The sequence below is a fragment of the Pelophylax lessonae genome, assembly GCF_965119305.1.
Source record: "Pelophylax lessonae genome assembly, chromosome: 12".
In the NCBI taxonomy this organism is placed as follows: domain Eukaryota; kingdom Metazoa; phylum Chordata; class Amphibia; order Anura; family Ranidae; genus Pelophylax; species Pelophylax lessonae.
This window is the reverse complement of record NC_138779.1, coordinates 101,331,036-101,351,293: the sequence shown is the minus strand read 5'-3', so window position 1 is coordinate 101,351,293 and position 20,258 is coordinate 101,331,036. Positions and strand designations below refer to the sequence as shown.

The following is a 20,258-nucleotide window of genomic DNA, read 5'->3' as shown; positions in this document are numbered from 1 at the left end:
TCACAAAAGTGAGTACACCCCTTACATTTTTGTAAATATTTTATTATATCTTTTCATGTGATGTGACAACACTGAAGAAATGACACTTTGCTACAATGTAAAGTAGTGAGTGTACAGCTTGTATAACAGTGTACATTTGCTGTCCCCTTAAATAACTCAACACACAGCCATTAATGTCTAAACCGCTGGCAACAAAATTGAGTACACCCTTATGTAACAATGTCCAAATTGGGCCCAAAGTGTCAATATTTTGTGTGGCCGCCATTATTTTCCAGCACTGCTTTAAACCTCTTGGGCATGGAGTTCACCAGAGCTTCACAGGTTGCCACTGGAGTCCTCTTCCACTCCTCCATAACGACATCACGGAGATGGTGGAGATTAGAGACCTTGCACTCCTCCACCTTCCATTTGAGGATGTCCCACAGATGCTCAATAGGGTTTAGGTCTGGAGACATGCTTGGCCAGTCCATCACCTTTACCCTCAACTTCTTTAGCAAGGCAGTGGTTGTCTTGGGGGTGTTTGGGGTTGTTATCATGTTGAAATACTGCCCTTTGGCAGTTCCTGAAGGGAGGGGATCACGCTCTGCTTCAGTATGTCACAGTACATGTGTGCATCCGTGGTTCCCTCAATGAACTGTAGCTCCCCAGTGCCGTCAGCACTAATGCAGCCCATGACCATGACACTCCCACCACCATGCTTGACTGTAGGCAAGACACACTTGTCTTTGTACTCATTACCTGGTTGCCGCCACACACGCTTGACACCATCTGAACCAAAAAAGTTTATCTTGGTCTAATCAGACCACCATACATGGATCCAGTAATCCATGTCCTTAGTCTGCTTGTCTTCAGCAAACTGTTTGCAGGCTTTCTTGTGCATCATCTTTAGAAGAGGCTTCCTTCTGGGACGACAGCCATGCAGACCAATTTGATGCAGTGTGTGGCGTATGGTCTGAGCACTGACAGGCTGACCCCTCACCCCATCAACCTCTGCAGCAATTCTGGCAGCACACATATGTCTATTTCCCAAAGACACCCCTGGATATGATGCTGAGCACGTGCACTCAACTTCTTTGGTCGACCATGGTGAGGCCTATTCTGAGTGGAACCTGTCCTGTTAAACCGCTGTAACGTCTTGGCCACCGTGCTGCAGCTCAGTTGCAGGGTCTTGGCAATCTTCTTATAGCCTAGGCCATCTTTATGTAGAGCAACAATTCTTTTTTTCAGATCCTAAGAAAGTTCTTTGCCATAAGGTGCCATGTTGAACTTCTAGTGACCAGTATGAGAGAGTGAGAGCAATAACACCAAATTTAACACACCTGCTCCCCATTCACAGCTGAGACCTTGTAACACTAACAAGTCACATGACACCGGGGAGGGAAAATGGCTAAGTGGGCCCAATTTAGACATTGTCCCTTGGGGGTGTAGTCACTTTTGTTGCCATTGGTTTAGACATTAATGGCTGTGTGTTGAGTTATTTTGAGGTGATAGCAAATTTACACTGTTATACAAGCTGTACACTCACTACTTTACATTGTAGCAAAGTATCATTTCTTCAGTGTTGTCACATGAAAAGATATAATAAAATATTTACAAAAATGTGGAGGGTGTACTCACTATTGTGAGATACTGTATGTGTTATTTGGTGTGTTTGCATCGTGCAAATAAGACACCAGTTAAGTAGGATTGCAAGAAAAAAGATACATGGGAGTGACAATGTGCTGGAAATTTACATTGCTGCGGTCATTCATGGCCATACACATTATAGTGATCATTCATGACCATATACATTATGGTGGTTATTTGTGGCCATACACATTTTAGTGGCCTATTGCAGCCTTACACATTATGGTGATATTTTTTGACCATACAAATTAGGGTGAACATTCATGCCCATAGAAATTATACTGAACATTCATAACTATTCACATTATAGTGGCCATTTAATTATGTAACTGTTATGAAAAAATCAGGTAGAAGGCGTGACCAGGCTGGTTTCCTGGTTCACCTCTAGCCACCTAAGAGAAATAAAAGAATTGATTAGGGAGTTTTATAATGGCCCTATACATATTGTTGGCTGCATATTAATTTTTGTAGAATATTACAGAAGGCCCAACTCCAGCAAAAACCTTATATGTCCTTATAACCCTATATGTCTTTTTGACACTGGGATAGCGAGCAAGGGGGACTCTCCACAGTGGGGCCACAGACAAAAAAACAAAACAAAAAAACAACTGATGTTCTAAGCCTTCCCCACTTTGTAAAAAAAAATCAAAAAAAGGTATTGGCTATAAAAGAAAAGTCGATAGATCGTTCTTTAGTGTTTTACCAAGGTACAGTTTGTCCTCTGTATGGTGTTAATGAAAAATTGGAGAATTCTTTGCTGAGTTGTTTTTTATGTCTGGATTCTGACAACATCAGCTTTATTAAGAGGATCCTGTCCATCGACATCACCTACTTATATAAACTTGACATCTAAGAGATGACATTTGAGGTTACACAGTACATTAACAGTCTGCTAGACATTGATGCTGAGTTTTAGCAATTGGATTTTCTAACAGGAGAAAACTGCACTTTGATACCAGCGAACACACAATACACATCAGTAAATACGCAAAATAAAAGCAGACCTTCATGCAAATGTTTTTGTAGCTTTAGGTGGGTGGTTTCGGGTTCTGACCTCCTGGCCTATAAGCTTATTTATACATCATTTATTGCAAAGTTCTAAGCTTGGTTTGGATCAGAAAAACATATCGGAGGGATTGTTATTTAGGGTGCTAAAAGTTTTCTAATAGCGTGTAATTTTCTTTCTGTCTGTTTCTGCTCCAGCATCTGCAGCCTAGAAAATTCTAAGAGGAATTCACACTGAGCACTTAAATCTTGTTTTCCAACCATTTCTACAACCAAATGGACTGCAAACTCACCTAATTTTTATATAACTGTGACTGGAGAGCAGGTGTTCTCATATGTCATTTGCCTTATGTAGCAATAAAAATATGACATAAAAGTGCTTTGAAGTTTAGTCTTGGAGGCAGTATCATAGGAACCAAGGTAACATACTGTAGGTGTGTTTAAAATTGGATCCATTTTTCTGGCTAGCCATAACTAGTCATACTCAAACATTCTTGCTATCACCATCACCTTGACCAAATGTTTGACCTAATGTGTAATCCAAGGAAAGGTCTATAAACAGTTCACAGGTGGTGACAAAGAGTACAACGTACAAGCTACCCCCTAAATGGCTAACACAGCTCCCAATCGGAGGGCAGGTGCAGATAGTAAACTTACTATGACTGAGCGTTGGAGCCCTGGAGGAGCAGATAGTTCCATGGAAGGGAGAGGACTAACTGTGAAAAGTGGAGGTGATTATAGGAGTTAGGGGAGAGAGGTGCAGGGGATATAAGTATATGAGCTTTGCAAGATGGAGGTAAAAGGGAAAGCCATATATTTGGTTAAATGAGTTATAGTGGTTAGGAATGTTGGCAAAGTGGAATTTAGGCCCTTATACTAATCAATTCTTACAGGTAGATGCATGGAAAGTATTCCATATGTGAATCAAAATATTAGAGTAGAGTCATTTTAAAGCCTAACTCTGAGCAGTCACCGAATCAATAACATTGCCTCAAACCTCATACACCTTGTAGACTAAAAGATCAAATTCTTCTGTTTTTTTAAGGGGATGAGATAATGTATAATATTACTTACTTTAATTCAGGCTACCGCAGTATTCTGTCCCACCAACTGCAGTTATGACAACAAGTTCCCAAAAGTAACTTTTCATACAGGTCTCCAACTGGTCTTGTAACTGCCCCTCTTGCCAACATTATCACATACAATGCAGAACCAACTTCCATTGCTGGTTTTGCATTGTATGAAGGTGTCACATTCCACTAGTAGAAAGAAAAGGATATCTCATCTCCTAAACCAGTGGTCTCCAAATTGTGGCCCGGGGTTGAATTTATCCGTCCCTTGGAGCACTATTCCTCCCAAAGGTAGAAAACGTTATTTTGCCAACTGAAATCACATACTGGGGCATCATTTCTCACACTAATGCCAAAAATGGGGCACTATTTCTCACAATGTTACCAACGATGGGACACTATTCCTCCCCCTAACACCAAATGTGGGGATGTTTACTCCCACTGATGCCACAGAAATTTCCACTCCAGCTGGTCACAGTTTTGCCTCTTGAAATCTGAAGGACAATAAACTGGCCCTTTGTTTAGAAGGTTTGGAGACCACTGTTCTACACGAAAGGAGCAAACATTTCTTTATCAGCTGGGGACGAGAGATAATTTGAATAATTTTGGAACTGTCCAGCAGTGTTCAGCATTAACTTTCCCTACAAAAATGGAGTTACTGTTAAAAATCACTTATTTAGGGTTGTATTTTGAGAACATACTGCCCTGGGCTTCTTAGTGCTGAAATTCCCCGGGGAAGTGGAAATCACGAAACGCGTCGGGGCGTGACCAGGCGATGTAACCAGGCTGTGTAAGAGGAGTTCGGATTACCCAGAAGGCGCGGCGTCCACGGCGTGGAGCCTGGACATCATCTCCCGAAGGGCATCCCTCCCCTATTTGTGACTGTTTTTTTGCGTTGGATGACATACAAGACATGTGAGTGTGTTACCTTATGTTTTATTTTATTTAATAAAACCCTTTCAAACGGTATCACGCTATTGGGATTATGTTCTCTCCTCCCCATATGCTGCTGAGCTTTTTTTGACTGCGCTGGTGCGATTCCTGTTGTGGATACTCTGGACCAGTGACCATCATTATAAGCCTGAATGCTCAAACACGAAAGTGGGTTGGGCCACAGCATCTGGTGAGTGGGCAATTCTCCTCCCCCCCTTGGAGCACGGTGGTGGTGGTGATCCTTTTGAGAAACACGTCTTCGTACATTATCATCCCAGGAGATAGAGTGAAGGATTATGGACTGTTTGAGTCATTTCTGAACTTTTTCCTGCTGCCTATGTGACATCTATTGCATTTCGGACTTTTGTGCAGTGGGCACAGTATTTTTTTGGCACTTGCTTCTTGACAAGTTTGCGCTACTATATATATATAGGGATATTGCTGAGTATCTATCTATTATATATCTTTCTCCATATGTTTTAGTTAAGTAGCTGCATAGCCAATTTATTTATTGGTGAGTGGTCCTCATTTGAAGCGCTTGGGATAGCTTATACCTTTATTTGGTTTTCGTTGGGCATTTAAGCTGTCATATTATATACTTTATTGCAATGCATGTCAATGCAAGAAACAGAACATGTTAAAGCCTGTGCAGTAGTACAAAACTAAGGTATGACAGGGGATTAAATCTCTTCTATCTGCTAATTAAAAGCTGCTGAACTACGTATATTATTGTTGCTTTTTATTGTGCTTTTTGAACTTGTACTATATGATTAAATTAAAAAGACAGAAATATGCACTGTCCTTTAGCTCATCTATCTATTGTTAACTCTTCACCCACAAGTTAGCAATGGTAAGCCTGTTTACATGAGTACAATGTTACATAATACAGTTTTAATTATCCTAGCAATGGACAGTGCATTTGTGAAGGCCCTCGGGGAAAACTGTACAAAAAAGGCATGACTGGGAACCAAGCACTCCTGTGCACGCCAGAACAAGAAGAATATTAAGTCAAACACATTTACCACCCTTCTTTACACTAAACATTTTAATTGTGCTATAGTAATTCTGTTCCGCTGTGAACATGTTTTAACCTTTGTAGATTAATTTGCTAATTTGTTCCCAAATCCTGGGAGTTTCAGATCATGGTTATTTCAGAGAAATAATGAGAAGTGTAAAATCCAACATTAATTGAGGTCTTTCATGAATTTGTTACGAGAATTTAGCCTATTTTTTATGCCATTTTTACTAATTTTCATATGTAGGATGTTTTAATGGCAATACAAAAAATTAGTAAACAAAACAAAAAGATGAGTACCCGACTGCTATTTTTCTCAGGCAGTCTTTCTTTCAAACTGGGATGTGATTACTAGAGGGCCTGACGTCTGAACACCTAATTATGTGGTCATCTGATTATAATCAAATCTCAGTTATTTACCACTATTTACCAGGTAAGGTGACCAGATTTTTAAAATGAAATCCAGGGACATATTTTTTTTTATTGGCAATTTGCACAGGACTACATAATACACAGAGCGCTGGGTACAGGACTACATAATACACAGAGCGCTGGGTACAGGACTACATAATACACAGAGCGCTGGGTACAGGACTGCATAATATACATAGTGCTCGGTACAGGGCTACATAATACACAGATCACTGGGTACAGGACTACATAATATCCAGAGCGCTGGGCACAGGAATACATAATACACAGAGCGCTGGGCACAGGACTACATAATACACAGAGCGCTGGGCACAGGACTACATAATACACAGAGCGCTGGGTACAGGACTACATAATACACAGAGCGCTGGGTACAGGACTACATAATACACAGAGCGCTGGGCACAGGACTACATAATACACAGAGCGCTGGGTACAGGACTACATAATACACAGAGCGCTGGGCACAGGACTACATAATACACAGAGCGCTGGGTACAGGACTACATAATACACAGAGTGCTGGGCACAGGACTACGTAATACACAGAGCGCTGGGTACAGGACTGCATAATATACATAGTGCTCGGTACAGAACTACATAATACACAGATCACTGGGTACAGGACTACATAATATCCAGAACGCTGGGTACAGGACTGCATAATATACAGAGTGCTGGGTACAGGACTACATAATACACAGAACTCTGGGCACAAGACTGCATTATACACAGCGCGCTGGGCACAGGACTGCATAACACACAGAGCGCTGGGTACAGGACTACATAATACACAGCGCTTAGTACAGGACTAAATAATACACAGAACGCTGGGCACAGGACTACATAATACACAGAGCGCTGGGTACAGGACTACATAATACACAGAGCGCTGGGCACAGGACTACGTAATACACAGAACTCTGGGCACAGGACTGTATAATATATAGTCCACTGGGCACAGGACTGCATAAAAACACAGAGCACAGGGCACAGGACTGCATAATATACAGGAGGGTGTTAAGCCTAGAGTTCAGGGTTCAGAGGTTCCATAGCTCTCCTCTGCACCCTTCTCTCACAGATTATGTCTGCAGCCACCTTTTAGCCCTTCCCCCACAAGAGCTAAACTTTCCATCTCTTCATGCAGCTGCATCAGCTCCAACTCCTGCTCTCCCACTGCCCATACCTGTGTACAAACAGACCCCCCCCCACCCCTCCTTCTGCTCACCTCCCGGTCTCAGACCTCCACACAGTCAATTTGTGGCTCTGTCTCCCTCCACTGAACAGCAGCAGGAGCGCCAGTAGTGAGATCATCCAGCAGGGGGCGTTGGCATCAGAGCCACCCGGCTGTTTTTCAGCCAGCATGGGATGCCCTGTCTTTGTTAATTCGGCATTAAATCTGGGGACAAAAATGGGGACAGATTTGGTCCGAGGACAGTGTCTTCAGTCCGGGCACTGTCCCCGGGGATGTCTGGTAACCCTATTCTAAGGCCCTTTCACACTGTCGGACTGTCTGTCTATTTTTCACCCATCCGTTGACAGATAAATAGCGAACAACAATGTATTTCTATAGACCAACGGATGTGAATAGATGATCATTCACCATCAGTTTACATCCACGTCCACATTTTTTTAAATGTACAAGGCTCTATCCAGATCCATTGAAACGGAGTAGAGTTGATGTAAACGGATGCCATTTGTTTACATTTGTTACGTTTATGTTCATTTGTAGGCAAAAAACATTTTTGTTTATACTTTTGTCACCTCTGATTTTGTCTCTGCAACAAATTAGGCCCCTTTCACATAAGCGGTCCGTTCAGGTCCACCTGTCCGTTTTTCAGGCAGACCCGATCAGACCCTCCATTCTCCTCTATGGAGCGGCGGATGTAAACGGACTTGTGTCCGTTTATACCTGCCTACCTCCAATTCGATCTGGCAAAAACAAACGGAAGGGGATCTGTTCCCCTCCGTATGGCTGGATGAGGGCTCTGTCTGTGTCCACTATACATAAGCGAAGCAGACACAGACCTGTCATCCACTCTGCTCAGCAGGGGATCAGTAGACAGTTCTCCTGCTGAGAAAAACATGTAAAAGGGACATAAGAAAGGGGCTTAAGAAAAAAGGGGCTTTTAAGAAAAAAACTGATGCAAAAATGGATGCAGGATGATGTACCTGAATTGATATAAACTGATGTAAATTGAACTGAAGATGGATATGCAAACTAACTGAATCTATTTTTTTCTGTAAAAAAACTTGACTGAATGGGCAACTCCATGTAAAAGGGACCTAAGCGCCCTTTCTCACGGGTAATCTGATCAGGTCTGTCTGTGAGTCTTTAAGGCAGACCTGATCGGATGGTCCATGCATTCCTATGGAACGGCAGATTTAAATGGCCTTGTGCCCGTTTACTCCTGCCTACCTCTGGGTCCGATCAGACCTGCAAAAAAAAAAAAAATGGAGGAAGATTGCATCCTCTCTCATTTGGGTGGACCAGATCGGAGACAGCTGGGTGTAAATGAGCAGCAGAGTCTGTTTACTCCCAGCCGCCCATAGAGCAGACTGTCATCTGCCCCCCCATCAGCAGGGGATCTGTGAGTGGATTCCCCACCTCTGTAAAAGGGCCAAACTAGAAAAAGCAGAGGCTACTTTAAAAAAAAGTGTGAAGTCTGGAAAAAAGGTGATTAAAATTTTAGGGGGGTTCAAGTGAAGGCCATATTGTATCAACTCCTTGTGTTATTTTCAAAACTGAGGATCTGAAGGAGTAAACTTAGGGTGTGGGACACAGTTTGTAGACCTTGTCTGACATATTATAATGCTTAGAGTGAAGTTACAGGTGGCGAGTGGGGACATCTAACTGGTTTACGCAGGCTAATCCTTTCACTACACATAGTATAGTGCACTATTATTCAGTGGTTTGCGATATTATTTCAGCATTCACCCTAAAGTAATTTTACTATGACTTCCACATTTTTGCAAGCCTGATCCATTTTTTTTTTAAAAGTTGCAACTATATTTTTAAAATATATTAGTTTTAATTATTTATTAGTGATACCCTTTATTGACTAACATAAAGAATAAGTTGACCTGCAGACATGGCCCTAAAGCCCCAGTAGTTTAAAATTGTCATTTTTTTAAAAAATATTGTTCAATGCAAATTCAAAACCTGTAGGCCTTTTCTGTCATGAATGAAGCCTGGCCAAAATATTCCAATGTTTACATTCCTACATCCTAGCTTATTTTCAGGATACGACAGACGTTGGACGCTGCCCCCAGCATTACAGGGGTGGAGGATGCTTCCTGATTCAAAAACCGGTCAGGCTTCATGGTGAAAGAAAAGGCCTACAGGCATGGCAATTTCATTAAACAATCTTTTTGAAAAACAGTACAGTGCACTTTTAAGTGGAACTACACTGTATCTGAGCAACACAAACCAAAAAGACTATTTAATTAATTTTTATAATTAAATGCAAACTCCCTTACTCATCCATGTCTTTATGCTTTATTTTGCTGGGTAATAAAAACACCCCCCTAGCATTTCTGGCTGTAGCCATCTTGAGTAAGGGCAGATTATTCTTGTAGCATTTACCTCTTGGGGTCCATCTGCCCTTAACACAGGCATGCAAGCAGGAGATTGTGCTGAGCTGTGAAAACCCCTCCTCCCCTCTTGAAAACTCCTGAGATCTATGACATAAATTGCCTAGGCCTGGAAACCAGGAAATAATGTCAGAAATTTAAAAAAATAAATAAACTTTAAAAATAACTAAATATGATATATTTTCTTATCTATTTACCAATGCTAGCAGCATATGGATTAAAAAGAGTCAATGATAATTGAGGAATTGTTAAAGTTCCATTTTAAACTGTTGTGGCCCCTGGTCTGCATGGACACATTTAAGTAAATGATGAACTTAGCCTTTAAAGTAGAACCATAAGCAAAACTTTTTTTTCCTTTTGGGATAGAGTAAGGGATGGTTATAACCACTGTCAGATTTTTTCCCCATCTGTGTCCTATTGGGGAGATTTCCCTTAACTTCCTGTCCTATAGCCAAACAGGAAGTGAGAGGAAATCCCTGCAAATTGAAGTAATTCCTTGGGGACCCCCAGGTCACAAGAACTAGCGTCCCCATTGGGAGATTTTCCCTCTATTACTTTAATGGGGACAACCTAAAATTTGTCATTTTCTTTTATTTTCACTTTCAGTGACAATGGTAAAGAAAATTGAGAGGGTGAATCTGCTTACCAGGGGCACAGACAGCAAGAAAACTGACAGGTGCTGGAACCCCTCGCTACTCTGTCCAAAACTAAAAAAAAAAAGTTTTTCTAGTTTAATTCTTTAATTTATTAAAGATCCAGGCTTTCAGATTGCCTTGGACCCCTTAGCCAGGTTTTAAAAATGTCTTATATAAATGTATAAAGCCTGATAAAGGGACTTAGGCAAAAGTCTGCATCTTCTTTATTATTTTAAGTTACCCAAATAAGTTTATCACTTGAACTCCACACTTTCTGCATGAATCAAAGGCTAACAAGGTAAAATATACTACTACTATACTACTATTACGGACACAGATAAAAAAACATGTGAGGGAGATGTTTTACTTGCCAAAGTATTTGTATTTCTGCCTAGTTCTGAGCTTTAAACAACCCTGCCACAAAGCACAGCCTGGCAGGTGACACCAATGTCTATGTGTATTCTCCATGCTTGAGAACCTGTGAAAGCATGATTCCTGATAATGGGAAAGAGCAGGGGGTGGGGTGATGAGTGGATCAATTAAGGGGCTTGAATGCTAGGTCTGGAAACTACAGCGAAATACACATCAATATAAAAAAAAAACACAGTGCTATATATACAGTTTATAGGCTATAGGCCCATCCCCTTTTACCCCAATAACACCAAGATTTACTCTATTCTTGCCTAAATTGCCACATATTCTTCTTCCAGTCCTTCATCACCTGCCAGACTACTTTAAACTATTACCCCAGCATCAGCCTCTTTTTCCCCCCGAAATCCCCAGTGACCCTCCTGTTGCCTGTGTAACTAATTCTGACTGAGGGACACTGGCTCTGTAAGGAAGGCCAAATTCTCAGCAGCAAGAAGAAACCAGTGCAGGCATAAGCATGTGCACATTACACTGCCCATGCTTCTATGCATAGGGGAAATATTGGACGTGCAGTAGTGGGAAGTTGCACGTGCATATGCATGCAGGAGTTAGCGTGTACTGGGTTTGGTGCCCAGTGGCCTAAATAAACTGATGCACTGCAGAGAGAAGTTGCTGCATAGTTTTCAGCTTGTCCTTGCTTAGCTGAGACCTGACCTGCTGATTCGTATACGACACAGCTTACTATCTGGACTTCGCTACTACCTTCTGCCTTACTTATCATCGTCTCAGCTGTTACTGACCTTGGTTTGCTTCCTGGACCCTGTATTTGCCTCCTGATTTTTTTTACCATGGTGCCTGGCTGTTACTGACCTTGGCTTGTTTCCTGGACTCTATCTTGCTTCCTGATTCTGGTACCATGCTGCCCTGCTGTTGCCGACCATGGCTCATTTTTTGTACTCCACTCCCACCTCCTGTTCCTGTACCAAGTTGTTCCTGTTTTGGTTACTGTTCGTTGATCTGCAGCTTCCAGCTCTACTCATCTGCCTATGGCACAGATCAGGTCCAGCCTGCAAACTCTACTCCAGTACTCATGCCACTCTGTGCCCTTACACTCTCTGTCACCAACTTCAGTAGTGTTGGGCAGGAGGTGCAAGGGAAGCCACCTCAGCTAGTGGCAGCATAGGTGTTGTGGGTCACTCCTCTTCTTTATTCTCTGGGCACAGGTATTGAGTAAAGATCCTTAGAAGGTTCCAGGCTAGAATCAGCTGGGAGCACTGTGGATATCTGAGCAGCTCATCCTGCAGGATCTGCTCAATCTGCATCTCTTGTAGATCCAGGAAATAAGCCAACCAAATCCAAAGCAGCTCAGTCTCATAGGTGGAGACTGTGGAGTCCAGTGAGGGAAATAGTTGTGGCCCCACAGTTCAGAGAAAGTATTTATTATTTTTTTTTTTAATGAATACATCTCTTTTATTGAATTTGTTGCACAAGAAATCTGGTACACACTTTCCCCACATGTCTGTGTCAGAATAAAAGCGATTACCATACACCCATTAATACAAAAATGCGATATTGACTATATACAAAGAAAACGTAGTATATAGACTGGAATCCAACATCTAGTAGGTAACAGGCCCAAGTTACCACTTGAACGGCAGCAAAAGTGGGGATGTGGTCTACCAGGCCGGGAAAGGCCAGGTTTTGATTCAGGTTGGACTCCAGTATTGCACTGATAGATGTACAATTACCTAAGGGATAGTTTCTACAGGAGCCTGAAACAATTATGTCGAGAGGCCACTTTTATTTAGGAGATTATGGAAAAAAAGAAGATATGAGAGAAAAAAGGAAAAGAGCAAGCAAAGAAAAGATGGAAGGGGGGAGAGGAGAGAAAGAGGTGAGGTGTCCAACGGGAAGGGGTGCCCTATTCTAGTAGGCAGAAAACAGTCAACAGTTATCCAAGGAAAGTTAATAGTTTGGGTGATGTAGAGAACTCCATCCACACAAACCAAAAGTCTTTACATTTCATAAGATTCAGTGGCTTCAGCAAGTAGCTCTTCCATTCTCATTACATGATTTAATTCAGTTACCCATTCCCTAATTGTAGGGACAGTGGAAGTTTTCCAGTGCCTAGGAATCAGAGCTCGACTAGCTAAGATGAGAAATCGAAATTGGCCTCCTTTGATTCTTTTGATGGAACCAGGAATCATAGATAAAAGAGCTATCTCCGGCTGTTGTTTACCCATGATTAGGTGGATTAACTTAAAAATGGACTTCCTAAACAATCTGATCTGAGGACAGGACCAACATAAATAGAGATAAGTGCTGGCTGGCTCTCTGCATCTCTAGCACCGGTCCAGAATGGAAGGATTTATTTTATGGAGGAATGCTGTGCCCCTGTACAACCCAGTCAATATTTTATAGTATAGTTCATCTCTTGTGCCAGGGGTCTATTGTCCATTTGTCAGTAAATAAAAAAGCTTAATCCCAATCTTCCACAGGGGGGTTCCCAGTTCCAGCTCCCAAAATGGCATGTGAGCAATCCACATCGAGGAGACATAAACTCACTAATTGCAATGTCTAACCAATAAGACATTCTGGAACTGCAGCCATTCAGGGAAGATCTGACACTGTGAAATGACAGTTTCAGAACTTTCGAGTTGACTGCAGTATCAAGATTTCTGATTACACATTATAATGAATGAATAGATTCTCTGAGCTGTGAGACCACAGCTATTTGACTCAATGCAGTTTCTAGAGCATGTTTACAGACGTTCTGAGCCTAATATTGCTGGGTCATTTCCATCAACTTACCAATTATTTCCATTTTTACCTGGCAAATGGTCAGTGGAAATTGTGCTGCTTATCAGTTCTATAAAATAGGTAGCCCAATAGTCAACTAAGGAGCACACACAGCAGGCTGACAACACTGAAGCTAACTGATGTGGTGGCTTAGCGCTGTCAGCCTGTAACAGGAAGTGCTGTTACTGGCAGAATCTCCAGCTATGAAACATTGCAGGAAACTGTTTGCAGAGAGGCATAATACAAGACACTAAAACAAGATTCAGGGTGCCTGAATGCAGGTTTATAGTGCATCTAGCTTGGTTCAGCTTGATTTAGAAGGTGCACAGGATTACCCATGAATATCCACACAAATGCACAAATAAAATTAACTGTCTAATCTACCTCTCCTGTATAATTTATTCCAAAGATAAGAGTGCTTTTCCATCCAGCAGTTCACTAACTATCCTGTTAAATTTATAATGGCTTAGGCTCTTATGTATATGTTCCAGTGTGTAGAAATAGCTCAAATGCTCCTGACTCCATACAACTTTCTGCTATTGAGAGCAAACAATGGAGTCGCATTTTTTTTATTTTTTTTGGTTGTTTACTATATAAGAACAACAAGATTTGAAAAATGGTGTCTACACATTGCTTCCCCTACCTTGAAACCCAAAAATTTACATATTCACTTTTAGAGGACTTTAAACAACTATTGCTAAATCCACCCACTCCTACCCCTAAGCTAAGGTAGGACATAGACGTTGTGAATTTGCATGAATTTGCACTAATTCACATGATTCCCCCATCAACACAGACAGTCCTGACAGGAGAATCCCTCCTGCCAAGCAATTGTCTGCTCCTGGTGGGGGAAGCCGTCCCGTCAAAGGGGAAGACAGTGATTATTGCTAGCAGCTATAGCAGCCGCTAGCGATAAACCCAAGCAAATCTCACAGGCTGGGTGTACCTAAGTCAATCGATTAAACAACTTGGTACCTACTACCTTCAGCCTGCCCACTCATGGTTCAGCAGGAACCAGCGAGATTTGAACCGTCTATGGCCGCCCTGAATTGTTCTAATCCACACCCTCCTCCCCCGCCTTCCCTCCCTAGTTGCCCTTTTACCCTAATTACAGAGCTGCTGCCTTTTCAAGTTTTCCAGCCTTTCCAACAAAAACCTTTTCCATGCTGGTTACATTTGCATATTGGCTCCTCTATCGACATGAATGGAGCCATTTTTTGAGTCTTCAGATCCGGAGGAGGCCGCAGCTCTGGAATTAAAGTAAGCAACTAGCAAGGGGGAGGTTCGTGATGTTTAGCTTGCTGGGGTGGATTTAGAGCTAGTTGTTAGAAAGGTACAACAGTACTAAAAAGTATTTTATTTATTTAAACTTTCCCTGATCCAAGTATCACCCATTTTATGAACATCTTCTTCAGTAATATATTCTACACCTTGAATTAGTGCCAGAGCCAGCACATCTGATTTTACTATTATACATTTTATACATTACTTATATAAAATCTTTTTTTATCATTTTAATGTAATTTATAGGAAGATGTAAATTGTAGGCAATGGGAAAATAACTACTACCTGAACAGGTCCTAATAAAGAGAAATAGGAACTTCTGGTACATCTAAATTGAGAGAATCAAAGTTTTTGTGTGTAATGAGATGATATTACACCTCAGAAAATAATAGAACATACATAAGACATAGAGTACATAATGAACAATGTGATTTCACAAATAAAATGATTGCATATTTGGTATACTTACTTTTGAAATTATATTCATTTAAAGATTGATTTCTAGCTGGATCCAATTTTATTGCATACGTTTGTAACATTTGTGAGATCAATATTAGTTATGTACTTTCTACAAATTGCACTGTGCATTACAGTAGTACATAGATCCTAACAGGCCCTCAGTGTTTGGTATATGCTGAAAAGGAAAACCGTATGTCAGTTTCATAAAAATTCTTAGAGATAAGAAGTTCTCAGATCTGCACATCTACTCTGCCCATTAGGAGGGGTTCCACTCTGAATTTTTTATTTTTCATATTATGGAGAAGAGATTGGGAGGAGCTGGAATGCACCGAGTTGGGCATATATCCTCCAGGTAGAGTAGAGTTGGGAGGTCTCACCACTGGAGTATCAGACATAAGAAGCCAGGAGCTGACTCAGACAATCAGACTCCACCTATATCTTAAATGTCACCTTATGGTACGCTAACCCTTGAGTAAGGCAGTCAAAAAACTAGAAGTACTACAAGAATATTGTACCCTATAATGATTACATTTCACCCTACATCTTTTTACAACTGTTCCACAAATGATATGCTGCTGTGGGTTTTTACAGGTGGCATGTCGTATTTTGCTTAGAAACTCTCTATGAAGATAAAAGAAAGCTGGTTGGTTATTTTATATTGTGTATTGTGTTAGAGACAAATCACCTTATATTTTGTCTCTAAAAAAAAAACAGATAAACTCTGATAGATACAGCAAGGCAAGACGTGATGTAGAGGAAACAGGAATTATTTAAGAATTAAATAATAATAACTTAATAATATAATTTTGCTATGATTCCCTAATGCATAAAACGGTAGTTCCAATTTGTGATTTTTTTGGCTTTTACTAATAGACTTTAACCATAGTTTCATTCTCAAAAGGTAACTCTGCCTGCTATTATATTCAATATCCAATAAGTTTAGGAATTAGTAAATAACATAACTAACAGAACATTATGAACTAAAACCTCAACAGCCTGGATCTAGTACATGAAAATACAGGATGGAAGTGTATGAAAGAATGATGGACTTGAAAATGTTTTACAGTAGGTATATACTGTATGTTTAACTATACCATTTGGATGTCATCTGTGGCAGTTAGCATGCCTGTGCAATCAGAACATTTAGGTGCATAGAGAAATTTCTCAATATTTTAGGGCCTATTCCACTTGAGCATTTGACTATGATGTAGTATAGATTTTTCTTACAGCAAAATGCAAGGGTGGCCCTTTATTATTGTGTGGGACCTTAAATAGAAATATTTTAAACACGCATTCAACAGTTGTTAATGCCATGTGTGGGAACCATGAATGAAGCACCAGAAGACCAAAACAAAAGTAAACTGGATTTTAAGCAATGGATTGCAATGGATGTGGCTAACATAACAGTACGTGTTTTTTTAGACTACTAGGTAGAAGCTTGGATATGATCTGCTCAAAAACTTTAAAAAAATCACACTAATCAAACACTTTAAAAAAGGCACACAAGTAAATGCAATTCTAGGATGCATCACTAGAGGGATCACCAGCAAGAGGAAGGAGGTCCCAATTCTCCTATATAGTGAGACCTCATTCAGAATACTGTGTCCAGTTCTGGAGACCTCACTTACAAAAATATATTAATAAAATAGGACGAGTCCAGAGACAGGTAACAAAAATGGTGAAAGGTTTGGGGGATAAAACATATCAAGAGCGACTTCTGGAACTTAATGTGTACAGTCTGGAGGTAAGAAGGGAAAGGGGAGAAATGATTGAAAATTCTAAAAACATCAAGGTGTTGAATAAGGTTCAGAAGGGCAGTTTTTTCAATGTGAAACCAAAATCAAGAACACAGGGACATGACTTACTGGAGGAAAGTTCAAAACTAATTTTAGAAAGTATTATTTTACTGAAAGGGTAGTTGATGCTTGAAATAAATTACCAACAAAGGTAGTGAGACAGTCAACAGTAAACGGCTTTAAACATGCATGGGACGAACATAGATCTATACTCAAAAAAAGGAAACAAAAAAAACAAAAAACAAAAGAAATTTTAAAAAAATGGGCAAACTTGATGGACTGCTCAGTCTTTTTTTGCCATCACTTTTTTATGTTTTTATTAAGTTCTACAATTGTTGGAAAGAATCTATCTATTCTTAAACTTACTGGACTATTTAGTAGGGTACCGAATGCAACATACAGTGACCAGGTAAAAAGTGCAGTAATCAAGAGCACCTAATCCAAGAATAATCTCTGAATTTACCACAAAAAAATTGAAAATGGTTACCGCATTTTGCCCTTGGTCACTGCACTGCTTAATTTAGAAAATGTTAGTTCACAGCTAAAATAATAATAATAATATTAACAATAATAATAATAATACTATTATGCTGATGATAATAAAGATATCAATATGATAATAATAATATCAATATGAAAATAAATATACTATAGTAATAATTTAGTCAAAACAGGGGGAAGGGCATATTGAGTACCTCACCCTTATTGCAATTACAAAAAAAGAAAGGAAAGGGGAGAAAAAAGAATAAAAGAAAAAATGTGAGGGCAAAATGTCGGACTTTACTGGTACCAAAAATGGAGGACTGTACACAAATATAAATATAAAAAGTATCAAAGTTTATTACACAACTATAATAATAATATTATACCACTACTACTACTAGTAATAATAATAATAATATGCTAATGATGATGATATTTTATTAATATAATAATAGTAATCTTTTTTTTTTTTTTAACAGTAAAACTTTTTATTGTATTATGCAAGGAGTACAGACAAGTACAAATTTACAAGTACTAATGGGTGTACAAACAAATAAAAAAAATTAGTTACATGAACATCAAGAACACAATAACAACGGTATCTCACATCAATAGACGTAAATAAAAGCGGACAAACATGGTCTGCGGTGTAGCAACAAAGGGAACAATAGTATAATTTCCAATAAGGAAAAATAATAATCTTAAGTTTCCCACAGCCATGCAATTTACGTCACACAATATTATAAAATATGTAATTACACAACAATACAAACTTTAGAAAAAAGTATACGCATTTTGAAAATATACACAGAGTTCAGTATTTTCGTGCCCCCTGCTTTTTTAACTGTCCCTGTTTTTTTTTTTTTTTTTAAGTATGTGTCCTACTTTTCCCCTATTTTATTAATGGCTCAGAAGTGTTTTTCACCTTTGCGTGCCAGTTTACATCCTGTTTCTCTGTGGTGTTTTTCTTTTCACCTCTTCAATAAGGATCAAGTGATTTTGTCTGTTTCCCTTAAGCCTGTCTCTCTTTCCTCTAATCCTTGTGTCCTGGCCTCTCATCACCTTACCTTTGTATGACTCTCAAAGCACCACATATTATTCTGTACACTTAAATTCTAATGCATTTTTTTTTATATATAGAATATTAAATGAAAGTGGTCCTTACCTTTGAATACTGCCTGTTTTGACATACTTGGCTTGTTGATATTCTGTTCTTGCGTTGAAAGTTTCCGATCCCCTAATTTAATTAAGCACTTTTCTTTTGTAAAGCCTCCTCATTTGTTCCGACAGCTTGGGAAGCACCCTTATTTTATAAAAAAAATCAAAAAAATCTGGTCCTGATAGCAAGCCCCTTCTGTCTGTCAGTCTGTCTGCTTCACTTCTCCAGGCTCACATGTGGGAATTTCAGAGAATAAAATTAAATCACCACCGAGGTGACTCAATCCTTTGATCCAATCAGTGCATTTGCCCTAGGCCTTTAGCCAATCACCTTTAAACCTCAGTCCCCTATGAGGATGAGCCTTTCTTAAGCAGGCTTGGAAATGACTGCAGCGAAGTCCTCCCCACACTCCACTTGTAATGCTAACTGGAAGTGCAGGGCTGCAGTGCTCATCCACTTGCTGCAAGTTAGCAAACACATTGGAGGGGACACAGCCAGAGCAGGAGAGAAAGGCGTTTGCTTACTGATGATTCATTAATGAACTTGTCAGGGCATGGACTGAAGCCTGCTTCATTGAAGAGACCAGTCAATAGGTATATTGATCTCAATAGATAAAGCTTGCAAACTGCTGTGTATTTAGTTTCCCGTTCAGACCAGACATTCAAATGTATTGAGACACAGATTAAACAGTTTTTATGCGTATAAAAAATGCATAGTCTCATCAAAAATGGAAATCCACTTCAGTTTATGTTTTCCATCTAAAATTTGCAGATTTAAAACAATTTCTGTGTGTAATGTATATTTTCAGCAAAAGAAAGGCTCTGGTACATATTCTTAACTTTAGGAAAACAGCTACATTTTGAATCAAAATACATATATGCCCGTCACTTTACCCGCCAGGGAATTTGTATTTTGTCCATCCAATTCTGAAATTTATACATGTAGCACTGCCCCCTAGAGGACTGCTGAGAATTGCACTTTCTGGATTCCCCTGGGTTACCCTTAGCAACGGATAGCATTGAAAGTCATGCATGAGAACACGTGGCCATACAATGCGATTAGAGGAGAAGAGATTTAACCTTAGGCTGCGCAGGTTTTTTTTTTTTTTACAGTAAGGGCTACAAGATTGTGGAATTATTTACCACAAGTGGTGGTAACTGCAGAGAATATGGCTATTTTTAAAACACTCTTGGATGTACATCTCAAGGATCATAACATTCAGGGGTATGTGAGATGATTGCGTCCACACACACCTACACAGGTTGAACTGGATGGACTATAGTCTTTATTCAACCTCAACTACTATGTAACTATGTAACTAAGTCCTTGGCTCAGTCAATAATCAATCCAGGGGATGTTGGTTTTTATGTATTTTATTTAGAACTGGGATGGGAGAAGGGATGAGTGGGATACTCCAACTATGAACTATGCACAATCTTGAGGACAACTAGCTGTAGTGTGCGGCAAGGCCGCTGCTTTACCTTGTCACAATAGTGAAGATAGACAATGTGATCCTTTTTGAGTTACTCTTCAGGGTTCTAACTTGGTACCCCCTTTCTCACTTGCTGTGTGCACTGACACCTGTTTACTGACTCTCCA

At 39.9% G+C, this 20,258-nt stretch overlaps 1 protein-coding gene across 1 annotated transcript in view; it reads right to left on the bottom strand.

Annotated features, from left to right (window-relative positions):
• KCNJ14 (potassium inwardly rectifying channel subfamily J member 14) overlaps positions 1-19,072 on the bottom strand; it is an 83,673-nt gene extending 64,601 nt beyond the window's left edge. The window contains exon 1 of the mRNA XM_082273195.1: positions 18,666-19,072. The gene's annotated coding sequence lies outside the window, so the exon portion shown is untranslated. The remainder of the gene's footprint in view (positions 1-18,665) is intronic.
• Between the last annotated feature and the right edge of the window lie 1,186 nt (positions 19,073-20,258).